Below are 15,457 nucleotides of genomic sequence, written 5' to 3' on the forward strand. Positions count from 1 at the left end.
CCCGACGCCTCGATTCTCGCGCCTTCAACCTCTCCACTAATATCGCCGCGGTGGGTTGGGGGATAAGGTTTCGGGCCCGCCTGCCAGCGACCCAGTCGGCACCCTACTTAAATCTCGGCGGCGAGGGTTCTTCGTTACGCTCGCCGAATCTCTTGCCTTCGCCTGCTCCGTCTCTCTCGCCACCTCCAGCGCCTCCACACTCCTGCCTCCTCCTTTCTCCCGCGGGTTCGCAGTTTCCGCCATGACCAAGGGTCAGACCAGCAAGATGGAGGCGAGGAAGAAGAAGGGAAGGCGGCGGCTCCTGCTCAGCGGCGGCATCGACCGCTGCCGGCGGGGTGGATTCAAGGCGACTTCCTCCCCTCCACGGTGACGGAGGGGGATCTGCTGCAGCTGGTTGAGCACGGGATGATCGTGCACAAGTCCTGGAGGCTGCCGGCGGAGAACGAGGTCGAGCCGGCGCCCCGGGAGGGGGAGCGCGTCTTGCTGCTCAGCCACGTCTATCGAGGTTTCTCCTTGCCCCCGCATCCTTTCTTCAAGGGCATCATGAATCACTTCGGGGCACAACTTCACCACTTTCCCCCGAACGCCATTGCCCATCTCTCTGCTTTTATAGTCCTGTGCGAGTGTTTCATTGGCTGTCCTCCTCATTGGGGGCTATTCAAGCACATATTTTCTGCTAGATCCCAAACCATCAAACGACTCAGCCAGTCGGATGATAAAACACATCTTCTCCAGCTCTGCGGGGGCCTAGGTTTCCAGAAAAAGAGTCGGAGCAGTTATCCTGCGCTCCAGCTAAGTGAGTCGGTCAGGAACTGGCAGTCGACGTGGTTCTACTGCGAGGATATCGCCTGTCCGAATGCTTCGACAGGGCTGCCTCCCTTTAGCTTAGATCGGCCCGCCCCACCTAAGCAACTCGCGCTCACGAGGGCGGAGAAGAACGACATCCAGCCTCTGGTGGGTGCGCTTGTAGATGTCGTCAAGAGGGGGGTCACTGGCATAGACTTGCTGGAGGTCTTCCTCGGTCGGCGTATGCAACCCCTGCAGGCTCGCGACCATGCCATGTGGCATTATACGGGGCCCGAGGATTCCACTCGGACCAACGTTGTGGGCATGACTGAGGAGAGGGTGACCTCGTGGGTGCTCCAGATCACAAGCCCCTGCGAAAATCCCAAAGGATCTCGGCGAGTGAAGCCTTTCTGCGCGGAAAATCCTCCTCCGAATCAGGTGAGTGGCACTTGTCGAGTGCTCCTAACTGCCTTAATCTTATCGTTTGCTTGAATCTCTGTGTGACGTCTGATGTCGCCGACTGAATTTTATGCAGGAGTGGACTAACTGGTTTTCTCCCATCTCGAACGGGAACCCTGCCGAGGAGGAGGAAGGCAGCCAGGAAGGCAGCATGGAGAGCGCTGAATATGTCTACGACAGCGGGGAGTCGGAGGAAGAGACTAGCGAGGAAGAGGAGGAAGACGAATAGCAAGACTCGCCGCCTCCGCAAACAGAGCATCGTACCAAGCGCCGACACGAGCCTGCCGTTCCCTCGGCCTCTCCAGCATCTTCGAGTGCCCCGCCCACTGCCCCGGTGGTCCCGAGTGCTCGGAGCACCAAGAGGGTCAGTGATGCTGCCACTGAGCCCGCGGGTCAGCCTTCCAAGGCGGCCAAACCGAGTGGGTCCAAACCTCGGAAGGCTCTGCCGCGGATGAGGGTTGTTGTCCCCGTCACCTCCACGTAAGTGTATCGATCTTCTAATTTCTTCTGTTATCCGAGTGAATTCCTGTGCATTGGTCGAATGGATTTCACTCGCCAGAGTCGCTACTTCTGCTACCTCTCTAGCGCGCCAGGAGGATGACCCCATGGACATGGACAACGTCGTCTCGTCCCAGCCAGGTGCATTGTAGTGACTTCGAGTGTTTTATTCTATCATAGGTTCTGCCTCTTTCTTTTTCTGAGATCTTGCGTTGTTCGGTCTATCAGGGGCGATTTGCGTGGACGAGGGCGATCAGGGGAGAGCTGAACAGGCTGCGGAGCCCGTTCTTGAGGCTGCTCCGCCTGTTGCTGCTCTCGCCATCGACGTGCCGCCGACTGAGGCGCTGCCGCCGACTGAACCGGCGCTGGTGGTTGAGGTGCCGACTGGAGCGGACCTTGGGATGCCTCAGGAACTTCCGACGATGCCAGGCTCGTCGAATGTCGAGTTCAACATCCATAATCTCCCGGAGGAGCAGGTGGGAGTGGCCAAGGGAGCCATGGTGCAGGCGGAGCTGATGGCTGGAGAAGCCAAGAGGGCCTACGACTCCGTCGCGTCCTTGTACCAGCGGAGCTTGGAGCTGCGGGATGATATCCGAGTAAGTGGGCTAGTAAGTATTTACTTTTCTCTTGTAACCCACTGGGTGTTTTTGGATAGCATCTGTTGTTTGCAATGGGTTCACTCTGAGTGAACCCAGTGGGTGTAGTCCCCGAGACTTCTGTCAAGTGCTTGCACCAGCAGTTGTCTTTATACATATTGTCTTTGTTTTGGTCAAGTCTGTAAATAACATGACCGAGTGCGAGTAGTTGTGGCACTCGGAGTGCACTTACTGTAAGAGTCCCTGAGAGTAATTTGTACTCAGGTCGGGTAGTATTGGCCTCGTAGGCATAGGTGGTAACATGCATCTCAATAGGGTGGGCCTGCTTGAGTTGCATGCGAGTGGGGTCACTCTTAGTGAACCCACTGGGTGTAGTCCACGAGGCCACTGTCGACTGCTTGCGTCGGCAGGGGTCTGAAGAACTTAGACTTTTGTTGTTGGATTTTCTGATTGTCCCTTGGTGTTTGCTGGTAGAGAACTTGTGAAATGGGAACAACCTATGAGACTCTCAGGGCGGAGAAGAATCAGTTAGCTGGTGAGCTTGATGCGGCGCTGCTTGCAATAGCTGACATGAAGGATGCTCTGGCGGGGCGAGAGAAGTCATTGGAGCAGGCGCGTGAAGCGAACAAGGTGTTGACTGAAGAAGTTGAAAAGATGGGGAAACAAAGGACTGCTCTCATGGGACAGATGGACGTGCTGAACAAACGGTGCAGAGCACAGGAGAAATACGTCAGCGACTGGGCTCGGCCGATGATGACGCGTCTGGCTGGTAAGTCTTGCTTTTTCCGAGTGCTTGTGTTATGCGCGTCACACTCGGCGCTTATTGTTTGCTTGTCCCGTTGTCGCAGATTTTTGCTTTGACGCTGAAGCTGAAGCAGCTGATGTGGAACGGTCGATTCTCGAGAACGTTCCACTCGGCGAGGACGCCAATCGGGATCTGCTCCGTGCGCACATCCGCGTGGGCAAAGTTGGTCCTTTCATCGGTCGACTGAGAGAAGTTGTCGGCCGAATCGACAAGGAGCTTTGGCCAGAAGATGAGTCGCGGCAGGAGATGGAGAACCTGATGACCCGACTGGAGGAGATTCCCAACCGAGTGCAGTTGTGGAAGAAATCTGCAGCTCGTTGTGGTGCAGATATTGCTCTGTCCCTGGTCCGAGTCCATTGCAAGGAGGTGCGCGAGGAGAAACTGAAGACGTTGAAGGTTGCCAACACGAAGAAACTTCGATTCGAAGACTTCATGGAAACCTTCCTTGAAAGTGCTACCCGCATTGCCGACGGTATTGATCTGGACACGTTCGTAGAGCCCTCCAGTCCTGGTGTTAATCCAGATGAAGCGTAAAAACACTTTTATCCTCGGTATGCCGAGTGTTGATCTGTAAGCAACTTTGGCCACTGCTGTTGGCCGTCACATTCTTGGTTTGGTGTGGGTAAGCTTGATCCACACCGAGCCACTATCTTTGGTTGAACTTTGAATCGAAGCTTTTGCTCTTCTGTTGCAATGTTGACTCGAGTTTTTGTTTGGCGTTTCTTGGTGAAGCCAAAGGCAAACATTCGGAACATGTCAGTTGTTTTGATATCTGCATGAACCTCATTGAGGGTCCGTGGAATTCCCTAAGTCCCCGAGTGTGACGTTAAGTGTACACTCGGAGAAGGTTAATACTTAGGCGATTCTGGATCGCAGCTAAGTCCTCGAGTGTGACGTTAAGTGCACACTCGGAGAAAGTTAGTACTTAGGCGATTCTGGATCGCAGCTAAGCCCCCGAGTGTGACGTTAAGTCCACACTCGGAGAAGGTTAATACTTAGGCGATTCTGGATCGCAACTAAGCTCCCAAGTGTGACGTTAAGTGCACACTCGGAGAAAGTTAATACTTAGGCGATTCTGGATCGCAGCTAAGCCCCCGAGTGTGACGTTAAGTGCACACTCGGACAAAGTTAATACTTCGGCGATTCTGGATCGCAGCTAAGCCCCCGAGTGTGACGTGAAGTGCACACTCGGAGAAGGTTAATACTTAGGCGATTCTGGATCGCAGCTAAGCCCCCGAGTGTGACGTGAAGTGCACACTCGGAGAAGGTTAATACTTAGGCGATTCTGGATCGCAGCTAAGTCCCCCGAGTGTGACGTGAAGTGCACACTCGGAGAAGGTTAATACTTAGGCGATTCTGGATCGCAGCTAAGTCCCCGAGTGTGACGTTAAGTGCACACTCGGAGAAAGTTAATACTTAGGCGATTCTGGATCGCAGCTAAGCCCCGAGTGTGACGTTAAGTGCACACTCGGAGAAAGTTAATACTTAGGCGATTCTGGATCGCAGCTAAGCCCCCGAGTGTGACGTGAAGTGCACACTCGGAGAAGGTTAATACTTAGGCGATTCTGGATCGCAGCTAAGCCCCCGAGTGTGACGTGAAGTGCACACTCGGAGAAGGTTAATACTTAGGCGATTCTGGATCGCAGCTAAGCCCCCGAGTGTGACGTGAAGTGCACACTCGGAGAAGGTTAATGCTTAGGCGATTCTGGATCGCAGCTAAGTCCCCCGAGTGTGACGTGAAGTGCACACTCGGAGAAGGTTAATACTTAGGCGATTCTGGATCGCAGCTAAGTCCCCGAGTGTGACGTTAAGTGCACACTCGGAGAAAGTTAATGCTTAGGCGATTCTGGATCGCAGCTAAGCCCCCGAGTGTGACGTTAAGTCCACACTCGAAGAAAGTTTAATACTTAGGCGATTCTGGATCGCAGCTAAGTTTTTTTTTGAGACCGGAGTCTACGATCGTGAAAGAACTTTGAACTTGCAAAAAACTCAATCTGCTTTATATTATTTCATCAATACTTGTTCTTTACATTGCTTCAGTCGACGGTCACGTGTAGAAGCGCTTGAGGAGGTCTCCGTTCTATGCTCGCGGCTCGTCCGTCTCCCTGTCGACGTTGTAGAGTCTGTATGCCCCATTGTTCAGCACCTTGGAGATGATGAAGGGTCCTTCCCAGGCAGGAGCCAACTTATGAGGTCTTTGCTGATCCGCTCGGTGCACCAGGTCGCGTGCTTGGAACGTACGACTCCTGATGTGTCGCGCGTGAAAACGCCGCAGATCTTGTTGATAAATGGTTGAGCGAGTCAGTACCATCTCGTGCTCCTCCTCTAAAAGATCCACTCCGTCTTGCCTTGCTTGTTCTGCTTCAGCTTCGGAGAAGAGTTCGACTCGTGGCGCATTGTGAAGCAAGTCACTCGGAAGGACCGCTTCTGCTCCATAAACGAGGAAGAACGGTGATTGCCCTGTAGATCTGTTTGGGGTTGTGCGAAGTCCCCAAAGCACTGAAGGTAGCTCGGTAACCCAAGCGCCAGCGGCGTGTCCTATCTCTCGCAGGAGTCGGGGCTTCAGACCTTGCAAGATAAGTCCGTTTGCCCGCTCTGCTTGTCCATTGGACTGCGGGTGCGCCACGGAAGCAAAGTCCACTCGGATACCTTGGCTTGTACAGAATCCTTTGAATCTGTCAGAATCAAAGTTTGTCCCGTTGTCCGTGATTATGCTGTGAGGTACACCGAATCTGAAGATGATGTCCCTGTCAAACTTGACGGCTGTTGAGGCGTCGAGCTTCTTGATGGGCTTGGCTTCGATCCATTTCGTGAACTTGTCGACTGCCACCAACAGATGTGTGTACCCACCTTGGCCTGTCTTGAATTGGCCGACTGTATCTAATCCCCACACTGCAAACGGCCACACAAGAGGGATTGTCTTCAACGCAGACGTCGGCTTGTGGGACTTGTTGGAGTAGAACTGGCAGCCCTCACATCGGTCAACCATATCTTTAGCCATCTCGTTAGCCTGCAGCCAGAAGAAACCAGCCCTGAATGCCTTGGCGACGATTGCTCTCGAAGAAGCATGATGACCGCAGGTCCGTGAGTGAATATCCTCCAGAATTAGCCGCCCCTCCTTTGGGGAGATGCATCGTTGAAGAACACCTGAGATACTTTCTTTGTACAATTGGCCATCAATGACAGTGAATGACTTCGACCTGCGGACTATCTGCCTGGCCTGGACTTCGTCTTCTGGTAGTTCCTGCCTCAGGATATATGCAATGATCGGCACAGTCCAATCGGGGATGACGGCAAGAATCTCCATGACCAGATCAACCACAACAGGTACATCGACTTCAGTCGGATCCGTTGAACTCTTTGGTTGTACCGGCTCCTCTGTGAAAGGATCTTCTTTGACTGAGGGGAGGTGGAGGTGCTCGAGGCAGACGTCACTCGGGACTGGTCTCCGAGTGAATCCGAGTTTTGCTAACTCATCAGCTGCTTGGTTCTTCAGTCTTGGAACATGGTGAAGTTCTAGACCTTCAAACTTCTTCTCAAGCTTCCTCACTGCATTGCAGTATGTAGTCATGGTGGGGTTTCTGATGTCCCACTCTTTCATCACTTGATTGACCACCAAATCCGAATCGCCGTAGACCATCAGGCGACGTACGCCGAGTGAGATGGCCATACGCAACCCGTAGAGGAGAGCTTCATACTCTACCTCGTTGTTGGAGGAATCAAAGTGTATCTGTAGCACGTACTTGAGCTTGTCGCCCTTTGGTGATATGATCACAACGCCAGCGCCGGAGCCATTCAACATCTTGGACCCATCGAAGAACATTGTCCAATGGGCCGAGCAGATGTGGGTCGGTTGCTGTTGTTCTACCCATTCTACTATGAAGTCAGCCAGAGCTTGAGACTTAATAGCTTTCTTGGCCTCGAACTTGATATCGCAGTACAACATCTCCATCGCCCACTTCGCCACTCGGCCTGACGCGTCTCGATTGTGGAGAATTTCCGACAATGGTGCATCAGAAACGACAGACACCGAGTGGTCTTGGAAATAATGAGCCACCTTCTTCGCAGTCATGTAAATCCCGTAGATAAGTTTTTGATAGTGGGGATACCTCTGCTTGGAAGGAGTCAGGACTTTGGGGTCGTCGAATGCGACTTGGGTGGAAAGTAGGACTTTGGGGTCGTCGAATGCGACTTGGGCTTCGTCTGTCCACTCGAAGGTATCTTATTTCTTCATGAGTCGGTACAGAGGAAGCGCTTTCTCGCCGAGTCGACTGATGAACCTGCTGAAAGCCGCTAGGCAACCTGTGAGCCGTTGAACATCGTGTATTCTGACCGGCCTCTCCATTCGGACGATGGTCCCGATCTTTTCGGGGTTAACATCGATCCCTCGTTCGGAAACGAAGAAACCGAGTAACTTTCCGCTGGGAACACCGAATGAACATTTGGCGGGGTTGAGCTTGATATCGTACCTACGAAGGTTGGCGAATGTTTCTGCCAAGTCAGTCAGCAGGTCAGAACCTTTGCATGACTTGACTACGATATCATCCATATACGCCTCCACATTCTGACCGATCTGGTCGAGGAGACATTTTTGGATCATGCGCATAAAGGTAGCTCCTGCATTCTTCAAACCGAATGGCATAGTGATGTAGCAGAAGCACCCGAATGGGGTGATGAAGGCTGTTTTTAACTCATCGGGACCATACAGACGGATCTGATGATAGCCCGAGTAGGCATCAAGAAATGACAGACGCTCGCAACCCACAGTCGAATCGACAATTTGATCTATGCGGGGGAGCGGAAAATGGTCTTTCGGGCAGACCTTATTGAGATGCTTGAAGTCGATGCACATTCGGAGCGACTTGTCCTTCTTGGGCACCATGACAACATTGGCGAGCCACTCGGAGTGGTGAACCTCGCGAATGAAGTTGGCCGCCAACAGCTTGGCCACCTCTTCCCCGATTGCCTTCCTCTTGTGCGCGGCGGACCAGCGCAGGCGCTCTCGGACAGGCCGAGCAGTGGAATCCACGTGCAGTCGGTGCTCAGCCAACTCCCTGGGTACACCCGGCATGTCAGAGGGCTTCCATGCGAAGATGTCCCAGTTCTCACGGATGAATTGGGTGAGCTCGGCTTCCTATTTAGGATCGAGGGTGGTGGAGATGTTCGTCGGGGCAGCAGTGGCGTCCATCGGGTGGATGCTGACCTTCTTCGTCTCTCCTGCCGACTGGAATGCAGACTCTGAAGCTGGCTTCTTCGAGCGCATCAGGTCGGCGGGGTCGACTGTTTTCTTGTACTCGTCGAGCTCGAGGACGGCCATCTGCTGGTCGGCGATTCTTGATCCCTGCTGCAGGCACTCTTCGGCCCGCTGTCGATTGCCTGTGATGGTGATCACACCCTTCGGGCCTGGCATCTTCAGCTTCAGGTATACGTAACATGGACGGGCCATGAAACGCGCATACGCTGGGCGACCCAGAATCGCGTGATAAGCGCTCTAGAAGTCGACCACTTCGAACGTCAGCTTTTCCTTGCGGAAGTTCTTGTCGGAGCCGAAAATGACGTCCAACGCGATCTGGCCGAGTGACTTGGCCTTCCGTCCAGGGACGACTCCATGGAACTGCATGATGCTCTCGCTGAGTTTGGACATCGGGATGCCCATCCCCTTGAGTGTGTCGGCGTACATGATGTTCAAGCCGTTGCCACCATCCATGAGGACTTTGCGCAGTCGGACTCCTTCTACCACCGGGTCGACGACCAGGGCCTGTCTCCCCGGGGTGGGTACATGTGTCGGATGATCCGACTGGTCAAAGGTGATCGCAGTCTGAGACCATTTGAGGAACTTGGGGCTGGTAGGTGTGGCCATGTTCACCTCTCTGTTCACCAGCTTCAGTCGACTCTTGCTCTCAACGTCAGCAAAAATCATCAGGGTTGCATGGACTTGGGGGAACGGATCCTCCTTATCCTCCTCATCCTGTTCATGGTCCTTCTCACTCGGTTGCCCTTCGCTGAACCCCTGGATCAGGAGGCGACACAGTCGAGTGGTATGCTTCGCATATATGGGGTTGCCCTCTTCGTCCATCTTCGTATGAACCGGAGATGGCTGGTCCAGGATGGGGTTATTGAACTGCTTCTTCTTGGGGGTGAACTGAGCCTTCCCTTTGCCCTTGAACTTGGCATTGGTTACGGCTGCAGCTTCTTCTTGCGGAGCGATCGGAGCTTTCTGCTTCTGCTTCCGAGTGTTGCCCCCGTCTCCTTCAGCGACTGTTTTGTGCTTGCCGCTTCGGATGCGGTCCTCTTCTTCGCCATTTGCATAGCGTGTCGCTATCTCCATCATCTTGCTCATGGAGATGTCGCTTGTTCGGCCAAACTTAAGGTACAGATCCCTGTACCGCACGCCTGCCTTGAAGGCGCAGACTGCTTGATGCTCGGTGACGTTCTCCACCGTGTGGTACAGAGTTGTCCAACGCTGGATGAAGTCGCGCAGGGGCTCATTCTGCTTCTGGACGCAATCCTGGAGCTCCACGAGGCCAGCAGGGCGCTTGCACGTCCCTTCGAAGGTCCTGATGAACACCCGGGCCAGATCTGCCCAGCTGTAGATGCTTGAGGGGGCCAACTGGTTCAGCCACGCTCGCGCTGAGCCGTCGAGCATCAGAGGGAGGTGCTTCATGGCGACATGGTCGTCTCCTCCTCCGATCTGGACTGCCACTCGGTAATCATCCAGCCACGTTTCTGGCTTGGACTCCCCTGTAAACTTGTTAATTCCTGTCGCCAATCGGAAGTTGGGAGGGATGTCAGCCGAACGGATGGCTCGACTGAAACACTCGGGACCAGAAACAATGGCCCTGCTTCCACTCGGACGGTCAATATCGCGACCATCGCGGTGGGCTCGGCCCCTGTCGACCCTCCGCTGGGTGATATGCCCTCTTGCGTCGGGCCTTGGGTCATAAGTGTCACCGACTGAACGCCGATCATCATGATGTCGGGTCCCGTAGGGCCCACCCCGCGGAGGGGTGCGTGAACAGCGGCGATCTTCGTGATTTATGGAACGGCTGCCTCCTCTGTGCCGCTGATGGGAACCTGGGCTGTGAACTGACCGATGCGTATTCGCATGAACAGAACTATTATAGATCCTGTTGTAATACTGGGAGACCGTCGAATTCTGCTGCTGCGCCGTGTGCAACAGTGCTCGGATCTGCTCGATCCCTCTACCAGCCTCTGAATCAGTCGGCTGGAGGGAATCGGCTATCTTGGCAGCCGCAACCAAGTTGAGGAGGGGTGTGCGGAACAGCTCCACGTTGCTCCGCCGAGTGTGCCGACTGGCAGAACGGCGAGGCGGACGACGCGCGCCGGACGCTTCGCCGATCTCGTGCTCGTTCCGGCCAGCTTGACGGGGGTCTTCATGGGAATTGGCCATGTGTACTTCTGCTGCAGGCCCGCGACCCGCGTACTCAGAAGGAAATTCAGTCGAAACCGAGCCCGAGCGCTGGGATGGCGGGGCAACCACAACTGATTCAAGAACCGCCACTTGTGAAGATGCGTTCTGGCGCGCCTGGGCGTGTCGCACCCAACGCTGGAGCCGCGGACGGCGGGACCACTTGATGCGGCGCGCGACGGCGGTGTAGGTCGACACCGGAGCCGACTACTGGAGAAGAAGAATGCCGCGGGCGCCGGCACGGAAGTGCGTAGCCCCGCGACGGGGAAGCGCCTCGACGTCGAGGGGCGCATCCCGAAGCCACGCTGAGTCGTCGACGATGAAGGAGAGAGCGCCGAAGAAGATCTGGTGAGCCATGCTCGAATCTCCACCGGACGACATGACGAAAGGAAGTAGTCGCAAACTCGCCGGAAGTCGCTTAGACGCCTGCCCCACAGTGGGCGCCAACTGTCGTGGGTATAAGCCTGACAGTAGATGTGTAGGGTACGAAAAGGATGGGCAGAGCCTTAGCTACGGCGAGGTTGTATGAGTTCAGGCCCCTCAACGGTGGAGGTAATATCCCTACGTCTCAGTGCTCAGGGAGCTTGTTGTCGAGTGGAAATATGGAATACAATGAATTGCTAACCCCTCTACCAGTGGGGGAGGGTGGCTTATATAGAGTGCGCTGCCCTCCACAATGGTTCCGGTACAGGGGTGGAGTAGTGGGGATTGAATGTGTACGTTACAGGTAACGTACGCCCTAAATGCCAATAAATGCACCCGGAAACGTACGACCGTTTCCCTCCAGGGGGTTGCGATGTACCAAGTGGTATACAGTCGGTTAGCTTGATATCCTCCGAATGTTAACCTCCGACTGGATGGTCGAGGACCTGTTACCGATTGGACGATGGGGACTCCTTAATTCAGTCGGAACTGACTAAGGGTCTTGTCCTTTGTGAGGGGTAGTCCTTGGGTAAGACCTACATGACAGGCCTATGACCCTACCCTAGGACTATAACCCCGTCAGATTAGAAGAATATTTTTATGAGTGATTTCCTCTTTTGTGAATTGATTGAAGATTGAGAGTCTCTTGGTGCTTGTCTTTGACTATCCTTGAGATATGTTGTGGTGATTATGGTACTCTATTTGGATGGCCACGGTGACATTGGGAAATCCATAGATGAGAACTACGAACTCTGAGGTGTGCTTTTGTAGCCCTACACAATTCTCCTCTCTTGATCACAAAGGAATGACCTCCGAGTACATCTCCATTGCATGTTTTAGTGGAAATATCATGTGATTAGACTATGTTAATGTTGTTGGGAGTTGCCACTAGTGAAAGTATGAAGCCTAGGCCTTGTTTTCCACCATTGAACACCGTTTTACTTTCAGTTTTGTTTCATGTTTGCTTGCTGCCATTTTTATTTCAGATTTACAATACCTTGTTTTACCATCCATATCACTTGCCTTTTAACATCTCTTCGCCGAACTAGTGCACATATACAACTGACAATTGTATTAGGTATCTTGGGGACACAAGAGACTTCTTGTATCTTAATTGCAGGGATTCTTGAGAGGGAGCATCTTCAACCTCTACTTCCCTGAGTTCGATAAACCTTAGGTCATCCACTTGAGGGAAATTGATGCTGTCCTACAAACCTCCGTGCTTGGAGGCCCAACATAGTCTACAAGAATAGAAGCGTGCGTAGACTTCACGAGGGTGCGAGGAGATTACGGTGGCCTTAGTGGCTTCTTGGGGAGCATTGTGCCTCCACATTGCTTCAAGCAGAGATTAGCATCCGCAAGAGTGTGAACTTCGGGATACATCGTCGTCTCCTCGTGCCTCGGTTATGTCTTATCCGAGCCCTTTACATATGCACTCTACTTTGTGATAGCCATATTGTTTCTTGTTATATATCTTGGTATCACTTAGTTGTTTATCTTGATTAGCATAAGTTGTTGGTGAACATAGGTGAGCCTAGTTGTTTTAGGTTTTGTGATTGACTAACTAAACGTTAGTTTTATTCCACATTTTTTCAAGCCTAAACCATAATTATTTTAAAGCGCCTATTCACCCCCCTCTAGGCGAGATCCACGTCCTTTCACAAGGGAAAATGCAAAAGGAAGATTTGGCCCGGCTACTGACAACCTGAATCTCGGGGACTACACCCACTTGGTGCGCTCGCGTGCACCGACCACCCGAAGACGTACCACGGGCTTTCTTCAGCTCGGTCGTGTAGGCCTCAAGCTCCTTCCGGGTCTTGAAGTAAGCGTTCTTGCTAAACTGGCATAGTGCCCCACCTCCTTGAAGAGCGCATCGCATCTTGCGGCATCGGCATGCAAAGGAATCAACGGAGAAGTGAGAAGAGTTAAAAGGAAGATTTGGCCCGGTTGCCACGCAGTCATGCAGCCGACCCGAATCTCGGGGAGTACACCCAGTGAGTGTGCTAGCGCGCCCCCACTAGAAAGCAAAGAAAAGAAAAACTTGCGGCACCTACGTGGACAGCCCACTCCACCAAATGGAAGTTGCTCACTGCCAGATGGGCAAAGGCGACCATTCCATGGTGATACCTGGCCATCACCTCTGTCGCGCCAGCTGGCACGACGGCGTGCTCTCTAGCCGACACGCTCGCCCCGGTCGCCCCTGGGGCACGGTTCAACTTCGCCTAGTCATTTAGCATGTCGGACATCGACCGGCTCGTCCGGTTGGTCCCACCATCGGACGTTCCCGACGCGTCCGGACTTGGCCGCGTCGACGAAACCACAAGGGCCTCGTCATCGCCGCCATGGTCTCAGGCTCAGGCCGGTGCGACGACTTCATTTGCGGACTCAACAACTCCTCCTCCATCACCGCTGGCTCCGTAGCCGGCGGCACCTCCGTCTACGAGGCCCGCTCCAAGACTGGCTCCTGGTACGGCTCCGTGCGGCTGGAGAGGCCTTCGGGGCACGATCCTTGAGGGCCACCGGTGTCGTAGCGTCGCCGCCTTAGCCGATGGGTCGCTCTGGGCGGCCACTACAGGCGCCGCCTTGGCCAACCGAAGCTGGGCGACACGCTCCATCTCGATCCGCACCATCGTGGCATGCTCCATGGCCAACTTCGCAGCCCCCTCGCTCGCACGGCCCGACGAGGCCGACGGCGAAAGATCGATGATCTCATTGCCAAGAAAAAGGAAAATAAGATGGCATGAGCTCAACATTGCAAACCAAAAACAAAGAGAAAAGAGCACGAGCTCAAATGGTGAAAATACTTACCTCGACATGAGTGGGAGCGGATGCCTGCTACACCTCGGCGCCGTCTGCACCGGCGGCCGGGTGCCCGACAATAGTGCGGCCAAGCGGGCCTTCTTGGCAACCAGGTCCATCGATGGCCCCTCGATCGGCCACTTCTCCCTCCATCGGTCTTCCTCCCTCTATTAGCAAGTCGACTGACGCCCAGCCAGAAGCTCCTCGCTCCCTCCTCACCGGTGATGCTGAGGTGGCTCCGCAGCGGCAGGTGTCACGTCCACAATGCGCACGTCATCGTCATCATCATCTGTCCAGTCCTTCAAGAGCATGTCAGGGCCAGACTCACCGCCTAACCCGGCCCCGCTGGACGTGGCGCTGGTCGATGCCACCTCCTCCTCCTCCCCTGCCTCCGACACTTCCGATCCTCCGTAGGCGCCGGAGTCATCTCCATCCGTCTCATAATCGACGCCGTCGATGTCCGCGCAGTCGGCCATGAAGTTCTACGGGTTTGCGCCTTTTGGCATCAGCTACCTGCTAAAAAGCTGAGAGAGGCACGGCCATGCGCCAATCATTACACCAGGAAATTAAAAGCAAGGGAGCCGGTCGAAACTTACCTCCAGCGTAGGAGTGTTGTGGCAGTACAACTCCATGCTGAACCACTAGTCGTCCACCCGCAGCTTGAAGTTGGTGATGGCATTGACCCGAGCGGCTATATTGGCCAGCACTAGGTCAATAGTCGAGAACCGACATGGGTCTTTTTAGAAGCCTATGTTGCAAATGCGGTGCGGCCGCTCCTACAACAACAACACCCGACAGGAAACGAAGGCCACCACTAGATCCACGGGCAAAAGCCCCCCCCCCCCGAGGCCTTGAGCTGCTGCAGCCGGCTTGCGATAGCCGTGACCTCATCGCTGCGTGGCTCGAGGAGGCAGTTCACGCCGGTCGACGGCATGTCGATGAACAGCAGGAGATTGACCCAATCCTGCCCGACTCCAACACTTCACACGTAAAAGAACGCCCACTGTCACTTCTTGAAGGACTCAATCAGCTTCATGCACGGGAAGAACTGTAACGACTATGATGCGGTCCTTTCCGATTTAGGGAACGAGACCCCAAAATATAAAGAAGCGCATCTAAGCGTTTCGCAAGCACGATAACATAGCACATACATAATAATAGAATGACAAATAGGGAATCGTTTGCCATCTGATAGATAATATCAGAGTTTACATCACACATTTATTCAGAGAAGGTAGTTCCGCTACGGACTACATAACATGAGAAAAAGGCTATGCTGCCCTGCATGCTTGCCCACGATCACGACCATGCCTCAGTCTTCTGGATAGTTCACGTACAGGCAGTCGTTCTCCTCATTGTACTACCACGCAAGCTGCGTGCCATCGGGGTCACCTGTGTCGGGCGTACCTGTACCTGTTGGTGTGTTGAAGTAATTTGTGAGCCACGGGGACTCAGCAATCTATGACCTCGATGCCAGAACTAGTCAAGTTATTAGGTAAGGAAGGTTCAGTGTTTAGGTTGCAACATCCTAAGAATTTATGGTGGCTAACTTACGTAGAACAAGTTATTGATGGTGGTCTATACTAGAGGGCGAAGACTAGCTGATCACTAAGTGATCCTGAACACCTACTTACGTCAAACATAACTCCATCGTGTTCCCGA

The sequence above is a fragment of the Hordeum vulgare genome, chromosome 7H (genome assembly GCF_904849725.1).
Source record: "Hordeum vulgare subsp. vulgare chromosome 7H, MorexV3_pseudomolecules_assembly, whole genome shotgun sequence".
Taxonomy (NCBI): domain Eukaryota; kingdom Viridiplantae; phylum Streptophyta; class Magnoliopsida; order Poales; family Poaceae; genus Hordeum; species Hordeum vulgare.